Below are 20,353 nucleotides of genomic sequence, written 5' to 3'. Positions count from 1 at the left end.
GAGCTTTGCTGAGGTTGAAGTTGAGCTGCCCAGGGGAGCCCTCCTCTTCCATGCTGTCCTGTTTACCTTGGCTCAATCCCCTCATCCCTTGAGGCACATATGAGTGGTGGTGGTGGGGAGACCTAGAACTTCTTTCATCCCCCTTGAAGACGGTCAGAGCATAGTTTCTGGCATGCCGTCAGTCCTGGAAGATCATAGCCCAATGCTCTGAGGAGCATCTGGCACACTGGCACATGCCATGTGGATGAGCAGTTAAACTGCCATGTCGAGAAGCCGGACTTATTTCATGCAGCCTCCTGTTGCCTCTATAGCATGCTCTAATCTTCAAGCTGCACCCTGTAATTATATAATTACTCTTTCCCCCACTGCTGGCTCCATGGAGTTGTGAGCTGGGGTGGGGGCAGAAGGGAGTCCTGCAAGGATCTGTGCTGGCCCTGAGGACTTCCTGCCCTGTAGTCACAACTGCAGATCGTTCTTTCCCAGGCAACTCTCCCCTTCCTGGCATTTTATCTCATCTCGTGATCTGCTCTGAAGAATATTCCATGGCTGTCAAGTCCTGCTCTTGGGAAAGTGGTAATAGGCAGTTGGGGAACTGTAGAGATGGTCCTAATGTAAGCAGAGCCTGCATCTAGTTATATGGCCAGCCAGCTGCAGTGCCTTCCTGAATGTTCCTCTGCCCTGCAGTTGGTATTCAGCTCCAGTTGGAGTGTCTCAGGGGGCTGGGGTGATCTAGTCCACCGTTTCTGGTAGCAGCCAGCCAGATGTTCTGGTAGCTCCTCCCAGATGGCCTCCCAGGTTTAATCCTCAGGAAGCCCCACAGATAGCACACTGCAGTGATCCAGTCTTGAAGTAACCAGTACATGAACTTGAGAGTTCTGTATTGGAGGATGTTGGATTTGGGGTGCCTTCCAACTCTACCATCCTATGATTCTACTGTGGCAAGGCTTTCCCGATCCAAAAATTAATGCTTCATTGGAAAGTGGGGAGGTACAATTTGCCTTGCAGGAGTCAGTGCTGCGCCACCTCCTTAAGAAGACTCCCGCCCTGGCCCCATAAGTGTTAACAACTATTTCCCAGTGACAGATATCCACTTTCTGGACAAGGTTCTTGAGAAGGTTGATGGTCCAACTTCAGGCATGTTTGGAGAAAGTGGATTACTTAGATCTGTTCCAATCTGGCTTCAGGCCTGGTCATGGCATCCAAACTGACTTGGTTGACCTTGACTGATGACATTTATTGGGAGAGAGATGAGAGTGTTGTGCAATCTTGGCTCATTCTCTTCAATCTGCCGCTTAGGATAGTGTTGGCCCCAGTATCCTTCCGGACATGTGCGCCATCTCCTAGGGGCTGAGCCCAATATGCAGATGATGCCCAGCTCCATCTCTCGTTCCACCTGAATCAGGAGAGGTGGTTGAGGTGTTAGACCAGTGCTTGGAGGCAGTGATGGGTTGGAAGTGGGCCAATAAACAGAACCTGACTGCTGAAAAGACGGAGGTGTGACGGGCCCCAGATTCTCAGGCCCAACAGATGGGGAGCTGACCTGCCCTTGGTGGGGTTGCGCTCCCTTGGAAGGCGCAGCTTTGGAGTTTGCTCCTGGGTTCAGCACAGTCACTGGACTCTCAGCTGACCTTAGCTGCCTTATTTCAGCTCTGGCTGATTTGCCAGTTTTAACCCCTTTTGGAATGAGATGACTTGGCTGCTGTACTCTGCACGTGGTAACTTCCAGATTGGATAATTGCAGCACACTCTATGTGGGGCCGGCTCTTTGCCAGCTTCTCCCCCCAGCCATTTTCAGCCTAACCTGCCTCACAGGGTGGTTGGGAGGATGAAAGGGGTGAAGGGAACACGGAACTGTTTAGAGGAAGCGCAGAAGAAAATCCAGTTCTGATGGTCTGCAGAACACTGAGGCTTGAGACTCCTTCAGAACCTTTCCTTCACTGGAGGTTTTTAAACAGGTTGGGCGGTCATCTGTCGGGAATTAATTAGCTGTGATTCCTGAATGGCAGAGAGGTTGGACTGAATTAACCCTCAAGGATTCCTTCTGACGCTACGATTCTACGGCTATCCATCTTGCCTTGCTCTGGAATGGGATGCCGAACTGTCCTCTGAGGTCCAGAACATTTTAAACTCTAATGCAATATCTTGTTAGCAAATCTATGCTGCCATCTCTAATTGGTTTTCTTTGCAGCTCTGAGCTGAGAGAGTGCGTTACACTTTGGTCCAATGCGCATAAAGACAAGGTGCCGTCCTTCTGCAAATTAAGAAGTGTCTAAATGCGAGGTCCCCTTTGTGCTTGAGAAACACTCCCCCCCACCCCCCCAAATGATCCTCCTGATTCCCCACCCCCCACTCACCCTGACTGTCCCTGAGCTGCATTGTTGATACTGCCTGTTGGAAGGATGTTGGGGGGCAGGCAGGCAGGTGCTCTGATTGGCTGGCCCCTTCTCCAGGGGAGCCCGCCTGCCAGAGGAGGAGGAGGAGCCTCTCTCTGTTTGGCAGTGGCTGCTGCTGCTGCGGTTGTGAGCCTGCAAGGTCACAGCAGCTGCTTCTGTTCTGGTAAGGACGTCAGAGGCTGACTATGCCAGTGCAATCCACTTAATAGCTAACTGCCTCTCCCAAATGCCAGCTCAATGCAGTACCTGAAGGGGGAAGCTTTGAAGAGGACATTCTGCCCTGCATGGAGGTGGGGGGGGGGTAGCCAAGGTGATTTTGGGTGCAATGGCAGTGCTTTGGCTTGGTGATAAGGGTGGGTGGGCTGTGTCAGTTAACGGGGGTCAATACGTGCTCATGCATATTTCGCCATGGCTAAAGGTCTCGCCTGTTGCAAAACTTATTTAGCTTGCGAAAGATGCCGAAATAATTTCGCTAGCAATTGGCTCGACTGGAGCTGGGCAGAGAAGACTGTTCTGGGCCTGGAGCATTGGGGACAGGGACCTGTCCTTGATTCTAGGGGGGTGGGGGGCAGTGATGGGCCCAGGTAGGGCAGGTGGGAGGTGTTGCTCTTGCTTGCATGCAGCTGAGGGGACAAAGGACCCTGAAATTCAGCAAGCAGCAAATGGCATTAGAAACAATTTCTAGTGGGATAATGGCGCATTCCCTATGCTGTGTTGAGTGTGAGGGAGGGGAGGTGGTTAGCCTGGAGGTTGGTCATTTGCCAGGGATTCTTCAGCTGCAATTCCTGCAGTGGAGCTACCTTTGAAGGTGACCCAGAAACTACAACTAATCCAGAATGCGGCAGCTAGACTGGTGATTGGGAGCGGCCGCTGAGACCACGTAACACCGGTCTTGAAAGACCTACATTGGCTCCCAGTACGTTTCCGAGCACAATTCAAAGTGTTGGTGCTGACCTTTAAAGCCCTAAATGGCCTCGGTCCAGTATACCTGAAGGAGCGTCTCCACCTCCATCGTTCTGCCCAGACACTGAGGTCCAGCACTGAGGGCCTTCTGGCGGTTCCCTCGCTACGAGAAGCCAAGTTACAGGGAACCAGACAGAGGGCCTTCTCGGTAATGGCACCCGCCCTGTGGAACGTCCTCCCACCAGATGTCAAAGAGAACAACAACTACCAGACTTTCAGAAGACATCTGAAGGCAGCCCTGTTTAGGGAAGCTTTTAATGTTTGATGTATTACGGTATTTTAATATCTTTTCGGAAGCCGACCAGAGTGGCTGGGGAAGCCTAGCCAGATGGGCGGGGTATAAATAATAAATTATTATTATATATTATTATTATTGTTATTGTTATTATTGCAATGGGTTGGGCTGGCAAGATGTCCCTTGGGGTCCCTTTCAACTTTGCAATTCTATGATTCCATGTTGACTGCGGTTTTGCTGCTGCTGTTACCTTAGGAGAAGCCAAGAGCTGGAGGGAGGGGGACGGATCTGCTCTTCTTACCTGCTCCTCAACCACCCAGACAGTTTGTGCCTTTGACAGTTTTACCCTTGGCAATATAGGAACCACACCTGGCCTGGGATGGGGGAAGAGGGCCTTTGTAACCTTGGCCAAGGTCCTTTGGGTGCAGGAGCCAGGTCTGTGGGTGAAGACCCACACCCTTTGAAAGGTGCAAAACGTGTGCCAGTGAGCAGCAGAAGGTGGCAGAAGTTAGGTGTCTGGGTGCTGGCTTTGGGGAGGCAGCAGTGTTCAAAGACAGACAGACAGACAGACAGAGAGAGAGAGGAGAGGGGGTTCCTGGAACTTTTGGATCTCAGCTCGGTGGCAGCAGCTGAAGGAGGCTCTGTGTCTTCCATGTGGGTGGTCTGGCTCCCTTAATCTACATTTAAAGCTGCTGATGAATCATGATCTTGGGCTTCACACTTTCATTCTCAACTTCCTGTGAATGTTTTCCAAAATTAGAGGGGGCTTGCTTTGTTGCTTTTTTAAAATTTAATTTCTGTTTAGGTGGAAGATTTAAATGTGGCAGATGAGAAAAGGAGCTGGGTGGTGGGGGTGAGAAAACGCAAGGGGGGGGGGGGAGAGGTGCGAAAGCAGAAACTGCCTTTCCAGAGTGCTGGAGCATCACACAACTGGCACCTTGGAGGCCTGGGATTTGTTTTTGTTTTTCACAATGCAAATGACGCTCCCAGGAGTCCCCCGTGATTCGGCCACCTGATTTTGTGTCAAATTGCGCATTTGTACCTGTGAAATCCCAGAGGGGTGTGTGTGATGCCTCATAGGCAGAGTCACTGAGTGGGTGGAGGAGGAGGAGAAGAAGAAGAAGAAGAAGAAGAAGAAGAAGAAGAAGAAGAAGAAGAAGAAGGCAGTGTTGCATAGTGGGTAGAGTGTTGGACTAGGGTAGGGGTCAGCAAACTTTCTCAGCAGGGGGCCGGTCCACTGTCCCGCAGACCTTGTGGGGGGCCGGACTATATTTTTTTTGGGGGGGAATGAAGGAATTCCTATGCCCCACAAACAACCCAGAGATGCATTTTAAATAAAAGCACACATTCTACTCATGTAAAAACACCAGGCAGGCCCCACAAATAACCCAGAGATGCATTTTAAATACAGTGGTACCTCGGGTTACACACACTTCAGGTTACAGACTCCGCTAACCCAGAAATAGTACCTCGGGTTAAGAACTTTGTTTCAGGATGAGAACAGAAATCGCATGGCGGCGGCACAGCGGCAGCGGGAGGCCCCATTAGCTAAAGTGGTGTTTCAGGTTAAGAACAGTTTCAGGTTAAGAACGGACCACTGGAACGAATTAAGTACGTAACCAGAGATACCACTGTAAAAGGACACATTCTACTCATGTAAAAACACCAGGCAGGACCCACAAATAACCCAGAGATGCATTTAAATAAAAGCACACATTCTACTCATGTAAAAACATGCTGATTCCTGGACCGATTGGGCTGGATCCGGCCTCCGAGCCTTAGTTTGCCTAACCATGGACTAGGACCTGGGAAGAAACCAGAGTTCAAATCTCCAATTGGCTGTGAAGCTCCCTGGGTGGCCTTGGGCCAGTCACTGCCTCTCAGCCTGACCTTTCTCACAGGGTTGTTGTGGGGAATTAAATGAGGACGGGGAAAGAATTGGGTTAAGAATGGCAGATGAAGGTGATGGACTATATATATGGAGTTGGCGGAAATGACCGGCAGAATCCGAAACCAGGTAGAAGAGTTGGTGGAGGAAGATTGGAAAAAGTTTAAAGACTATTTACAGAAATATTATAAAATTAACAAATGTTAGAATGATGTTGGATTGAGGCTAAGGGGCTTTTAGTAACAACGATATGAAGGAATATGTAAAAATGGAATGTTATCAGGTGAAAACTTAAAGGTATATTAAGACCAAGATAAGGATAAAGTAAAGAGGGAAAGGATTTGCTGAATAAATAAATTGAATTGGAATACAAAGAGGGGAGGTGTGGGGAAGTCCGGGAAACAAGCAAATGCAAGATATATTATGAAAATTGAATTGTTTTTAATTGTTTTTCTTTACCATTTTTGTACTTTTCTTTTTTCTTATGTGAAAAACTTAATAAAATATTATATAAGAAAAAGAATTGGGTTAGCCACCTTGAGCACCTTGGAGAAAAAAGTGGGTTATAAATGCACATCATAATAATGAGCGTCACCACTGGCTGGCCAGGAATTTGAGTCTGTTAGGAGATTCCAAAAATCCCAAGGAGGAGTTCCAAAACTGGTGAAGGCCTTCTGGATCCGGCTGCCCACATGCCCTTGGGCAAATCTGGAGGAGATGCTCCTGGATGGGCAGTAGCCAGCCAGGTCAGGTTGACCCTGCGGTGGGGAGGAAGTCCAGCCTGAAGTGGCACTGGGACGTTTGCTCAGCCTGTGCAGCCCAGCTGGTCTTTACTTCTCTGCTTCTAGCTCCAGCTCCTTTGACATTGCAGAAGTCAGGGATAAGTGGGGAAAAAAATATCCACAGCTGTGTTCATCTCAGGAGGCCCTGGGGTGAGTGAAAATAACCTTCTCTGTAGAGGCAGCCAAGAGGTTGCTTAGTTCAAATAGCTGAAGAGCTGTCCCACGGAAGATGGAGAAGCTTGCTTTCTCCCCCCCCCCCAAAAAAATGTTTATTAGGTTTCTTACAAATATAACACATACTAAAAAACCAATAAAGAAAAAATAGAAAGAAAAATAAAACAAAGCAAATAACAACAAAAGATATAACAATTACACAAATACAGTACAAATTAATAATTGATTAAACTTCCAACCTCATAAACATATTACTTGACTTCCTCCAGTCCCTCCCATCTGAATTTCCTTGTAACTAAATGTAGCAGTTTTCCAATATCATTATTCAAAAACAATATTCCAATAATTGTCAAGTTCCTTAACTTTTCTTAACCTTCTAAATCTCATTTAATAATTAAATCCTGATTTAATCCTAGGCCTAATTGATACTTTCAGGTAACTTCTAATTTTCAATGTTACAATATCTATTCAAATAGTCTTTAAATTTCTTCCAATCTTTTGGAGAAGCTTGCTTTCTGCCGCTCCGGAGAAGAGGACCCAAACCAATGGATTCAATGACCCAAAAGGAGATTCGGACTAAACCTTAGGAAGAACTTTCTGATGGCAAGAGCCAATTGACAGTGGACCTGGAGCCCCTCAAAATCTCCTTCATTGGAGGTTTTAAAGGCAGAGGTTGTGTGGCCATCTGTCAGGGATTCTTCAGCTGTGATTCCTGCATTGCAGGGGGTTGGACTAGATGACCACTGAGGTCCCCTTCCGACTCTACCATTCTATGATTCTGTGAGTTTGGATGCCAAAACAGCTGAGCAAAATATCAATCAAAGCCCATGTTTACCAAGCAGAAGGGGTGGAGGGGGAAAAGGAACACAACAAGCCCTGGTGGGCCAGTGAGTGGCCCAGACAGCAGGATGGGGGAGAAGGCCAGAGTCCCCTTGTTTGCTTCCCTTCCTTGCTGGCAAGAGGCAATGCTCACTTTCCTTTCCTCGAGCCCATTCCAAAGCGGAACTAGTAGAGTTCAGTTTCCTCCCCTACCTGCTCTCCAGCCACACATTATCTGGAGCTGATTCCGAGGGTGTGCATGGGGGGGGGGGCTGCAGGGCAAGGAAGGGAACATTACATGCTGCAAGTGGGTGTTACTTGCGCTCGTGGAGCAGAAATATGGGGTAAAGATAAAGGGACCCCTGACCATTAGGTCCTGTCGTGACCGACTCTGGGATTGCGGCGCTCATCTCGCTTTATTGGCCGAGGGAGCCGGCGTACAGCTTCTGGGTCATGTGGCCAGCATGACTAAGCCGCTTCTGGCAAACCAGAGCAGCGCACAGAAACAATGTTTACCTTCCCGTCGGAGTGATACCTATTTATCTACTTGCACTTTGACGTGTTTCGAACTGCTAGGTGGGCAGGAGCAGGGACTGAGCAACGGGAGCTCACCCCGTCGCGGGGATTCGAACCGCCGACCTCCTGATCGGCAAGTCCTAGGCTCTGTGGTTTAACCCACAGCGCCACCCACATCCCAGAAGTGTGGGATACCACCCCATTATTTCCTTCGTAAGATTAGAGTGGGTTAATCTAGCGAATGCTCGGATAAATGAACACACCCAATCCAGCTATATGGCTGAGCACCAAGGCACCTGTGCTCATTTTGAATCGATCTACATTCCTGAAATTGTTTTCTCTGAAACAGTGGGATCCATGGAATTCACTCATGTGCAATTTTAGGGCTGGGGTGAACTTACTTAAAAATGTAGTTCATTGAATAAATGGTTTATCATTTAAAATTTAACCAATTATGAAGAGTTCTGCTGGCTCAGGCAAGTGGCCAATCTAGTCCCAGTTGCATTTGCCATCTTACTGCCTGTTGCCCCAATTTGGATAAATCCTCTTTGAGCTTTTCACAGCCTCTTTTTCTTTTAACTACCCCAATAGAATTAGTATCTTCAGTGACTCTGGCAACCTCACTGTTTGCCTGTAGCTCCAGGTCATTTATGAGCCAGTTAAGAAACATAGGTCCCAGTGCTGGTTCTGGGTGAACTCTACTTCCTTCATCCCTCCATCAGGATAGGTAAAGGTAAAGGGACCCCTGACCATTAGGTCCAGTCGTGGCCGACTCTGGGGTTGCGGTGCTCATCTCGCTTTATTGGCCGAGGGAGCCGGCATACAGCTTCTGGGTCATGTGGCCAGCATGACTAAGCCGCTTCTGGTGAACCAGAGCAGTGCACGGAAATGCCGTTTACCTTCCCACTGGAGTGTTACCTACTGATCTACTTGCACTTTGGTGTGCTTTTGAACTGCTAGGTTGGCAGGAGCAGGGACCGAGCAATGGGAGCTCACCCCGTTGTGGGGTTTCGAACCGCCGACCTTCTGATCGGCAAGTCCTAGGCTCTGTGGTTTAACCCACAGCGCCACCCGTATCCCTCCATCAGGATAACTGCCCCTTTATTCCTTCTCTTTACCACTTCCTGTTATCTAACCAGTTTAATGATGATCCACAAGAGGGTCTTGCCTTTTATTTCATAACTTACTTAGGAACCTCACTCAGGAAGCAGAGAAGGAGGAGACATCACAGTTAACAGTTTGTGATGTTGGAGAAATATTTGCAACAGAACCAAAGAAATAGGACAGCAAGGAGAGGGGGGAAAAACCCAGAGGAGAGATGATAGACTGAAAGAAAGTGAAGACAGATGAAATTCATACAAGGGGGAGACCAAAAAGTCCCAGAATAAATGGGACCTCTCTCAGGTGCTATTAAAGGTTGTGGACAATAAATGTAAAAGCTGAGATGGAAACACAAAAAGACATATAACTAGTGGCTAAAATGGCTAAATAGTGGCTAAATATGTGCAACTGTTACAGAAGAAATTACAGCTGAACTGCATCTGCACAGAGACGACGGTGAAATGACAAGGATAGATTTAGCTGTTGGATACCAAAATAATATTAAGCAGAGATGAATCCCAGAGGAAGGTGAAGGAGATGACCAGTCAGAGTACCTTTAAGGTACAGAGTCTAGGGCGAGAGTGGGAGTCACAGAAAGAGCTTATAGGATTAACCTGAGATCTGCAGTTAAAAATAAACTTGACAGGGATATTCACATTAAATATATAAGAGTGAAATGTCATAATCTGAAGAGACACAGAAATATTAGGTGATGTACAACCAACCTGATGTTCTGAGGCAAAGGGAACCTGTTGGTTTTTTTTACAAAGTGTTTAGACGAAAGAAAGATTCAGTCTAGATGTGCACTGATAAGGAGGAACAAACTGTGGTTCAAAATGCTGAAGAAGAGACAATTGCTAGGAACAATAACTTTCCCAACAAGGGGGGAGGAATTCAGAGGGCAGAAGCAACAAGGAAGCAGCCCTTTTTGGGGAAACGATCTGTGAGATGGAAACAAAGTGTTTTTCAGTAAACATACATAGAATTAACGATGCGACAAAAACAGAAAATAATAGTTACAAAATGCAGCTGCGGGGATGCTGACTTTCTGATTGCAGTAAACATACAGTGGTACCTCGGGTTACATACGCTTCAGGTTACAGACTCCGCTAACCCCGAAATAGTGCTTCAGGTTAAGAACTTTGCTTCAGGATGAGAATAGAAATTGTGTTCCAGCAGCGCGGCGGCAGCAGGAGGCCCCATTAGCTAAAGTGGTGCTTCAGGTTAAGAACAGTTTCAGGTTAAGTACGGACCTCCGGAACGAATTTAAGTTCTTAACCTGAGGTACCACTGTATATGCAAAGAAGGGAAATGAACAAATAAATAAAATAGTTTATAACAAGCTGTATATTCAGTACTCTCTGGTAGATTGGATATTAGAACATGTCTCGGTAATCTCACATTTATTTATTTATTTATTTATTTATTTATTTATTGTAATAAAATTTATACACTGCTAGATTGTAAAACAGAAACAAAATCCCTCAAAGCAGTTTACGAAAAGATAATAACACTGAGTAAACTGGCAAAAATGTACAGATCTAAATCAAATAAGTGTTGGAAATGTAAAGAGAAAGAAGGTTCCCTTTATCATATGTGGTGGTCTTGCAGGAAGGTTAAGGCTTACTGGGAAATGATTTACACTGAAATGAAAAAGATGCTCAAAATAACATTTGTAAAAAAAACCCCAGAAGCCTTTCTCTTAGGAATTATAGGAACAGAACTACCAAAATTATATAGAAACTTATTCATTCAAGAATGTTACTTGCTCAAAAATGGAAAGAAGAAATTCTCTCAGTAAAGGAAGAATGGATACAAAAACATACGGACTATGCAGAAATGGCGAAACTTACAGGAAGAATAAGAAATCAAGATTACAAACTTTTTATAAAAGAATGGAAATGGTTTATTGAATATTTACAGATAAATTGCAAACAGATAAAAATATTAGCAGGATTATATATTTAAAGTAGATAATTAAATGAGCAAATTAAATGAATTTGGATATGCAGAAGATATTAAAAAATAAATTTAATGAATCGCAGAAAGAAGGGGAAGGAAGTCAGACTTTGAAATGTTAAACTGATTTTAAAACTAATGAAATGTATCAACTTGAAAAGTATAAATAAAAACTTTAAATAATAATAATGATACAATTGATAAAAATTCACAGCCGTACTTTAAAACATACAAAAGTCGAAATAATAAAACAGATTAAAATGAGCTCAACTTTCTAAGCATCTAGGTAAGCTTGCCCATACAGGAATATTTTTAGCAGGCACCAAAAGGGCTACAATTTCGGCTTATCTGGAATTATTGCCGCGTCCCAGAAGCTTTAGGTACATTTTATCTTCTTTTTACTGAGAAACTGAGGCTTAGGTGCGGTCACGAGGTTTGCCTCCGCTGTGAGGCCACCAGCTCTGCCTACGAGATGATAAAACTATCGGGGACTTTGGGGCATCCTCATGTGATCGCTGCAGCTTGTTTTGGAAGTTGGGAGAAGGACCCCAGGAACCCTCTAAGAGGCAGGTCTTTGCAGAGGGAGCCCAAGGCCAGTCTTAGCTGGAAGCAGTGCCGGATTTACGTAGTGGCTAAATATGTGCAACTGTTACAGAAGAAATTACAGCTGAACTGCATCTGCACAGAGACGACGGTGAAATGACAAGGACAGATTTAGCTGTTAGATTCCGAAATAATATTAAGCGGAGATGAATCCCAGAGGAAGATGAAGGAGACGACAAGCTATAGCTTAGGGCCACTCTCTCATGGGGGCACCCCAAAAAAATTAAAGGGAAAAAAACCCCTGGATGTGCATTTCCAAAATATAAGATCAAAAACAAATAAAATAAAACCTACATACAGCAACGCGGGGACGCGGGTGGCGCTGTGGGTTAAAGCCTCAGCGCCTAGGGCTTGCCGATCGAAAGGTCGGTGGTTCGAATCCCTGCGGTGGGGTGCGCGCCCGTTGTTCGGTCCCAGCGCCTGCCAACCTAGCAGTTCGAAAGCACCCCCAGGTGCAAGTAGATATATAGGGACCGCTTACCAGCGGGAAGGTAAACGGCGTTCCGTGTGCTGCTCTGGCTTGCCAGATGCAGCTTCATCACGCTGGCCATGTGACCCGGAAGTGTCTGTGGACAGCGCTGGCCCCCAGCCTCTTGAGTGAGATGGGCGCACAACCCTAGAGTCTGGCAAGACTGGCCCGTACGGGCAGGGGTACCTTTACCTTTACCTTTTACATACAGCAACAGTGTTTTGTGTTGTGTAGGCTCCTATGATGCCTGCTCCCTCAAATATCACCAATTTGCTCATTTCTATATATAGGGTGCCTACATTCTGCTATCTATAATTATTAGTACTTTGCATCATATATTTACACCTATTATTATTTCATGTTATAGCAAGTTTCTAGAGGCTAGATCAGGGGTCAGCAACCTTTTTCAGCCGTGGGCCAGTCCACCATCCCTCAGACCATGTGGTAGGCTGGACTATATTTTTTTGAGGGGGAAATGAACAAATTCCTATGCCCCACAAATAACCCAGAGGTGCATTTTAAATAAAAGGACACATTCTATTGTCCTTAAATAAAAGGACAATATTCTACTGATGTAAAAACATGCTGATTCTCAGACTATCCGCAGGCCGGATTGAGAAGGCGATTGGCTGGATCCGGCCCACAGACCTGAGGTTGTCTACCCCTGGACTTTATCAGTCTTTGTAAATTGTGTTTCTAAAGGAAATTTTGTTATCGCCAAATGCCAATGTGTTTGCATTATTAAGTTTGTTATGAATAAAAATAATTTTTAGTTAGAGTTTAATAATTATTTCACTATTAATATACAGTCTGTTCTTAACCTGAAACTGTTCTTAACCTGAAGCACCACTTTAGCTAATGGTGCCTCCTGCTGCTGCCACTCTGCCGCTGCACAATTTCTGTTCTCATCCTGAAGCCTGAGGCACTATTTCTGGGTTAGCAGAGGGTGTAACCTGAAGCGCCTGTAACCTGAAGCATCTGTAACCTGAGGTACCACTGTATTGTTGCACGTCACCTTAACCTCTAGGTAGCGAGGATTCCAGGTGCTTACCCAGAGTTTAATAATAATAATAATAATAATAATAATTTTTATTTATACCCCGCCCTCCCCAGCCAAGGCCGGGCTCAGAGCGGCTTACAAGCAATAATAAAAACAAGATGAATGATTACAACTTAAAAACAAAAGTAAAATACAACATTAAAATAATGGAACATTAAAATATTAAAATGTAGCCTCATCGTAGGAGGATAAGGAAAAGAAAAAAGTAAGAGAGGGAGGGAGGGAATCAAATTGGCTCCAAGCCAAAGGCCAGGCGGAACAACTCTGTCTTACAAGCCCTGCGGAAAGAAATCAGATCCTGCAGAGCCCTGGTCTCATGAGGCAGAGCGTTCCACCAGGCCGGAGCCAGAGCTGAAAAGGCCCTGGCTCTGGTTGAAGCCAATCTAACTTCCTTAGGGCCTGGGACCACTAGGGTGTTGTTATTTATGGACCTTGAGGCTTTCCGTGGGGCATACCAGGAGAGGCGGTCCCGTAGGTACGAGGGTCCTAGGCCGTGAAGGGCTTTAAAGGTCAAAAGCAGCACCTTAAATCTGACCCTGTACTCCACCGGGAGCCAGTGCAGCTTGAAAAGCACTGGGTGAATATGCTCCCATGGCAGAGACCCTGTGAGGAGCCTCGCTGCAGCATTCTGTACCCGCTGGAGTTTCTGGGACAGCTTCAAGGGCAGCCCTGCGTAGAGCGAATTACAGTAGTCAAGCCTGGAGATGACCGTCGCATGGATCACTGTGGCCAGGTCGGGGCGGGAAAGGTAAGGGACCAACTGCTTGATGCGGCGAAGGTGGCAAGAGAAGGGAGTTGGTCCCTCATCCCCATGCCATCCCGACCTAGCCATAGGACCTCTGGTTTCTATTTCTGTTTCCTTTTGGAAATGAGGCACAATGGAGACCGTGGTGTCTTTGTGATATATGGTTTATTTACACATATATACAACCTGATGGAGGGGCTCACAGCATTAACACCCCAAGAAGGTCTGTTTCTTCCATAGCTGTAGCCTTGGATTCAAGCAGAAATCAAACACCGTGCTTTGCCTCTGGGTCAACTTTTTCAACCCGAAACTCTGGCTTTTATCCTTTTCACTGTCTAAGAGCTGGAGAGGTCCCACCCATTTGCCCATCACTGTTCCTTTGTTCTCTCAATGGCCCATCACCCCAGGCGATTACTTCACGAGGAAGTTCACCTGGCTTATATAGTAATCCTTGCTGGGTGCATGAATTTAGATGGGTCTGACACCCATAGTTATTGCAGTTCTGTCCCACCTTTTCCTCCAAGGACCTTTGGACTCACAGCTGTCCATGGAGGCACAGGTTAATTCTGTGTCCAGGGCGGCTGTCTACCAGCGCCACCTGGTACGCAGGCTGAGACCCCACTTGCCTGCAGACTGTCTTGCCAGAGTGGTGCATGCTCTAGTTATTGTCTGCTTCTGGCAAACCAGAGCAGCGCACAGAAACACAGTTTACCTTCCCGCTGGAGTGGTACCTATTTATCTACTTGCACTTTGACGTGCTTTCAAACTGCTAGGTAGGGACCGAGCAAAGGGAACTCACCCCATCGCGGGGATTCAAACTGGTGGAGGTTGGTCATTTGCCAGGGATTCTTCAGCTGCAATTCCTGAGGTGGAGCTACGTTTGAAGGTGACCCAGAAACTGCAATTAATCCAGAATGCGGCAGCTAGTTTGGTGACTGGGAATGGCCGCCAGGACCACATAACACCGGTCCTGAGAGATCTGCATTGGCTCCCAGTACGTTTCCGAGCACAATTCAAAGTGTTGTTGCTGACCTTTAAAGCCCTAACCAGCCTCGGTCCTGTATACCTGATGAAGCGTCTCCAGCCCCATCATTCAGCCCAGACACTGAGGTCCAGCGCCAAGGGCCTTCTGGCGGTTCCCTCATTGCGAGATGTGAGGTTACAGGGAACCAGACAGAGGACCTTCTTGGTAGTGGCACCCACTCTGTGGAACGCCCTCCCTTCAGACGTGAAGGAAATAAGCAGCTATCTTATCTTTAAAAGACATCTGAAGGCAGCCCTGCTTAGGGAAGTTTTTAATATTTAATGCTGTGTTGTTTTTAACACTCGATTGGGAGCCGCCCAGAGTGGCTGGGGAAACTCAGCCAGATGGGTGGGGTAGGTTGGAGTAAAAGTGGGAGACTGGCCTGAGGTCACCCACGGAGAGCTTCACAGCTGAGTAGGGGATTCAAATGCAGAACACCTAGGTCCTACTCCAACACTTAACCACAACACCACGCTAGCTAAAAGGCCTGTGAAAGGGAGACCCCTGCCCACCCATGTGCAATGCTCTCTCACACAGTGGGGGAGCAGGGAGGTCTTTCTGTGGTGCCCCAACCATCTGGGTGACAAAACAGGGCAGAGGTGGGGAGGAAGAGGCCCTTCAGCTGGAGCTAGCAGAGGCTGAGCTAGGAGCCAAAAAGCTCTCCCTACCTCCTCCCGCCTGCCTCTGCTTCCTTCCTGCCACCCCACCCCCCAGTCCTGGGTTCCCACCAGCTCCAGAGCTGATAATGCAGGAGCTGATAATGGCAGAGACGGACATGGAGTGACTTGCGCTCAGCTGTCTCCAGCAGCCACTCCCAAACCTGCGCCAGCCTTTGATCTCCAGAGCCTGCTGAGCTGGGCCACCCACTGTGGCTGAGAGATTGCCAGGGTGGGGGGAGAGGAGCCCTTTCGGCTCCCTTTCTGCTGGAGAAGGGAGTTTGTGGAGGGCTACCCCCCACCCCACCTATGTTTGCAGAACAACTGCAATTGCACAGCTGCGAGGTACACCAAGCGTCATGCAGCCCAACCCTGGCAGTTTAAAAATTCCAATGAATTGGAGGATTTAAAATCAACAGCACGTACAATGAAGGAGAACTATGCGAAAATGATGTATCGGTGGTATTTAACACCTGTTAAATTAGCAAAGAGGGACACAGGTGGTGCTGTGGTCTAAACCACAGAGCCTAGGACTTGCCGATCAGAAGGTTGGCGGTTCGAATCCCCGCGACGGGGTGAGCTCCCGTTGCTCGGTCCCTGCTCCTGCCAACCTAGCAGTTCGAAAGCACGTCAAAGTGCGAGTAGATAAATAGGTACCACTCCAGTGGGAAGGTAAATGGTGTTTCCGTGCGCTGTTCTACTTTGCCTGAAGTGGCTTAGTCCTGCTGGCCACATGACCCGGAAGCTGTACACCGGCTCCCTCGGCCAATACAGCGAGATGAGTGCCGCAACCCCAGAGTCGGCCACAACTGGAGGGGTCCCTTTACCTTTACCTTACCACTGTATCTTGTAAGGCACACGGAGGACAAGAGATTCTTGCACCAGGCTGTTCCATTGCTAGTATTAAATTGTTTCTAGATGTTGTGTTTATTATGCTGGCATAAGGTGGGACTGGTGTGGGCATGGGCGTTGCCTATAATAGTCTTGGATTTATTTGTTTTTCGGTATGTACGCCTGGCTTTGTACTTTTTGTACTTTGAACTGTGGCCCTGGCGTCTCGGACAGGGGTCTTCAACCCCTGGCTCCGGAGCCGCATGTGGCTCTTTTACACCTTTGCTGCTGCTCCGGGGCGGATAATAGCGAGGGGAGGAGGCGCATTGTGTGCCCCGACACTCCCCACTGTGGCGGGCGCTGTACTGGCTGTGACGTCGCATGGGGGCAGTGCGTGCGTTAGCCACGCACCGTCCCGACGTCACCTGCCCGCCAGCTACATTGTAAGGGGCATGTACGCTGGTCACTGTTTTAAAGGGGAGTGAAGAACACACACACACAAAAAGGCAACTTGTTAATTTAACGTTTATTTCTATGAGGAGGAGTAATTCTGAGGGGTCAAACAAAGAAATAATAAAAAAGTGACAAAAAAATTATTTTTATAATGACGAGTTTTGCGGCTCCCAGGATTTTTTTCTTCGGAAATGGGTCCAAGTGGCTCTTTTTGTCTTAAAGGTTGCAGACCCCTGGACTAGGAGAATGCCAGATGCTCCTGCTGCCGCTGGGCAGTTAGTTGGGCTGCAGGGGGTCCTTGCGCAAGGGAGACCACGGAGTCCCCAAGCTGCCCAAGACTGTGCTGCTGCTGAGACAGCTCTCTGGCTCTGCTGTGTGTACAGAGGGGCTTATTGCCAGCCTCCTCCCCTGCCCTTTGCCCCCTTTTCGAAGGATGGCCCATCTGCACTGCTTGGTTAGAGCAACCTCTGGCAGCCAAGGCCTGGCCGCTTTGACGGTGCCAAACAGCAGGAGGTGGATGGGCTGGCTGTTGCAAGAGGCACGAGCGATTGCTGGGTGGGTGAGCTCAGATCCAGTTTCTCCTGCTGTTTTGGGGCTCTGGGAGCTGCCCCACGGATGGTAAAATGGCAATTTGTGGATGCCGAAATCCAGCATTGCCTGAGCTCTGCGAGTGCAGCTTTCTCCCAATTGAAGTGCAGAGTGTTTGCGGACCGGGACATTTGCAGGGAAACCAAAATGCTCATTTACAAAGCTATTGTACTGCCAACCTTACTATATGCTTGTGAAACATGGACCACTTATAAACGCCATCTCCAAATCCTCGACAGATTCCATCAACGGTGTCTCTAAAAAAGTTTACACATCACTTGGGAAGACAGGCAAACTAATGCCAGTGTACTGGAAGAAGCAAAGATCACCAGTGTCAAAGCAATGATTCTTCAACATCAACTTTGTTGGACTGGTCATGTTGTTCAGATGCCTGATTATCATCTTCCAAAGCAACTACTCTATTCCGAACTTAAAAATGGAAAGCGTAATGCTGGTGGTCAACAAAAGAGGTTCAAAGACTCTCAATGCAAATCTAAAAAAATGTAGTATAAACACCGGCAACTGGAAAACGCTGGCCTGAGATCAGTCGTGGGCTTTGAAGACGCTCAAACTCAGGACGAAAGGGAGAAATGCGCTAAGAGGAAGGCATGTTTAGTAAACCCTCATCATGATCAACTTCCACCCAGAAATCGATGTCCCCACTGTGGAAGGATGTGTCAATCCAGAATTGGTCTCCACAGCCATTTAGGGACACACGGTTAAGACCGTGTTAATGGAAGACAATCTTACTCAACTACGAGGGATCGCCAAAGAAGAAGAAAATGGCGAATGCATTTTCATGTGCTTAAAGCGATGCAAGTTTGGGCAGTTTCTTTTTTCTTTTTTAAATATATTTATTGACATTTCAACATATTACAAAAATTAGAGAAAATAGAAGAAAATAAAAAGAAAGAGAAAATACAAAATAAAAACAGTTAAAAACAAATCAGTCTTTCCATAACTTATCTTTCATTTACTTGTTTCTCTGACCTCCTCACACCTCCCTTTCTTGCATTCCAGTTCAATTGGTTAATTCAGCAAATCCTTTCCCTCTTTAATTTTATCTTACTCTTTTGTCTTAATATATTATAGCTTTAAATTATCACCCATTAACAATCCATTTTTACATATTCCTTAACATTGCTGCTAAAAAACCCACTTAACTTCAATCCAGCATCATTCTAACATTCATTAATTTTGCAATGTTTCTGTAAATAGTCTTTAAATTTCTTCCAATCTTCTTCCACTGACTCTTCTCCCTGGTCTCGGATTCTGCCAATCATTTCCGCCAGTTCCATATAGTCCATCACCTTCATCTGCCATTCTTCCAGAGTGGGTAATTCTTGTGTCTTCCAATACTTCGCGATGAGTATTCTTGCTGCTGTTGTAGCATACATAAAGAAAATTCTATCCTTCTTTGACACCAATTGGCCAACCATGCCCAGGAGAAAGGCCTCTGGTTTCTTCACAAAGGTATATTTAAATACCTTTTTCATTTCATTATAAATCATCTCCCAGAAAGCCTTAATCCTTGGGCACGTCCACCAAAGGTGAAAGAATGTGCAAGTTTGGGCAGTTTCTGTTTCCCAAATTCACGTATGCGCTCATGGGGCTTGAACCGGGGGTGACGGAGCAGGAACGAGACCTTGGGGGTCGTAGCAGGCAGCTCAAGGAAGTTGTTGACCCAGTGTGTGGCGGCCGTGAAAAAGGCAAATTGCATGCTAGGGATCACTGAAGATAAAACTGCTGACATCACAATGTCATCATACAACAAACTCATGTTGCAACTGTATTGGAAATGCCACGTGCAGTTGCGTCACTTCAAAAAGGATATTGTAGAGTTGGAAAAGGCAAGCAGAATGATCTGGGGGGGAGTAGAGAGACTCCCCTGTGAAGAAAAGTTGCAGCATTTGGCATGGAGAGAGAAATATGTTTTTTCCTCCTTCCTAACTCTGGAACTAAAGGTAAAGGTAAAGGGACCGACTCTGGGGTTGCGGCACTCATCTCACTTTATTGGCCGAGGGAGCCGGCGTACAGCTTCCGGGTCATGTGGCCAGCATGACTAAGCCGCTTCTGGCGAACCAGAGCAGCGCACAGAAATGCTGTTGACCTTCCCGCTGGAGCAGTACCTATTTATCTACTTGCACTTTGACATGCTTTCGAACTGCTAGGTTGGCAGAAGCAGGGACTGAGCAACGGGAGCTCACCCTGTCGTGCGGATTTGAACCGCCGACCTTCTGATTGGCAAGCACTAGGCTCTGTGGTTTAACCCACAGTGCCACCCGTGTCCAAACTCTGGAACTAGTGGATATCCAATGACGCTGAAGGTTGGAAGATTCGGGACAGAGAAAAGAAAATGTTTATGCAGCGCATAGTTAAACTATGGAACTATGGCTCTGCTCCCACCATGTGAGACACTGTGAGAACAGGATCCTGGGCCAGATGGGTCCCCATTGGCCTGATCCTGCAGGCTGCTTTTATATTCATATGTTCAGGAGGCCTATCACACTCAGATCCTTTAGCACACATTCCACCCATGGCGATGCAGCTGCAGTTTTGGATAATATCGCATGGCGGGAAGTACGCCCCTGCCAGCGCGCATTCTGCGCAGTAGGCTTCGTGCGGGGGGCTGAAAAGGCTGGGGGTGACGTGACTTTTATGCTGGGAGAGGTACAAAAACCGACCACTCCCGGATTCTGCTAGCGATTGAGCCAGACATGAACTTACAACGCTCTTCACTGTAAATAGTTTGCACCAAGAATAAAGCCTGGAAAAGACAGGTCGGAGTCTTGCTTGTTCACTCTTGAGCAATCACACCAGTACCTGACACCTTCCTTGCAAGGTTGTTGTGAAGGCTACAGAGATCATGTGTTTGCTGCACTGTCTGTCTTCTCCGTGATGGGGAGGAGCATGGAAGCAGCCAGGCATTGCCCATACCCGGGGGCCTGAGGTTTGTAGCTGCCAGTGGCGTAGCGTGGGGGGTGCAGGGGGGGCCGGCCGCACCGGGCGCAACATCGGGGGGGGGGGGGCGCTCGCACTCGCAGCTCTCTGCCCCTACCTGGCTCGCTCACTCTCACTGCAGTGCTGGCTGTGT

The sequence above is a fragment of the Podarcis tiliguerta genome, assembly GCF_965153285.1.
Source record: "Podarcis tiliguerta genome assembly, chromosome: 8".
NCBI lineage: Eukaryota > Metazoa > Chordata > Lepidosauria > Squamata > Lacertidae > Podarcis > Podarcis tiliguerta.
The sequence above is the reverse complement of the archived record's forward strand: the minus strand, read 5'-3'. Positions refer to the sequence as shown.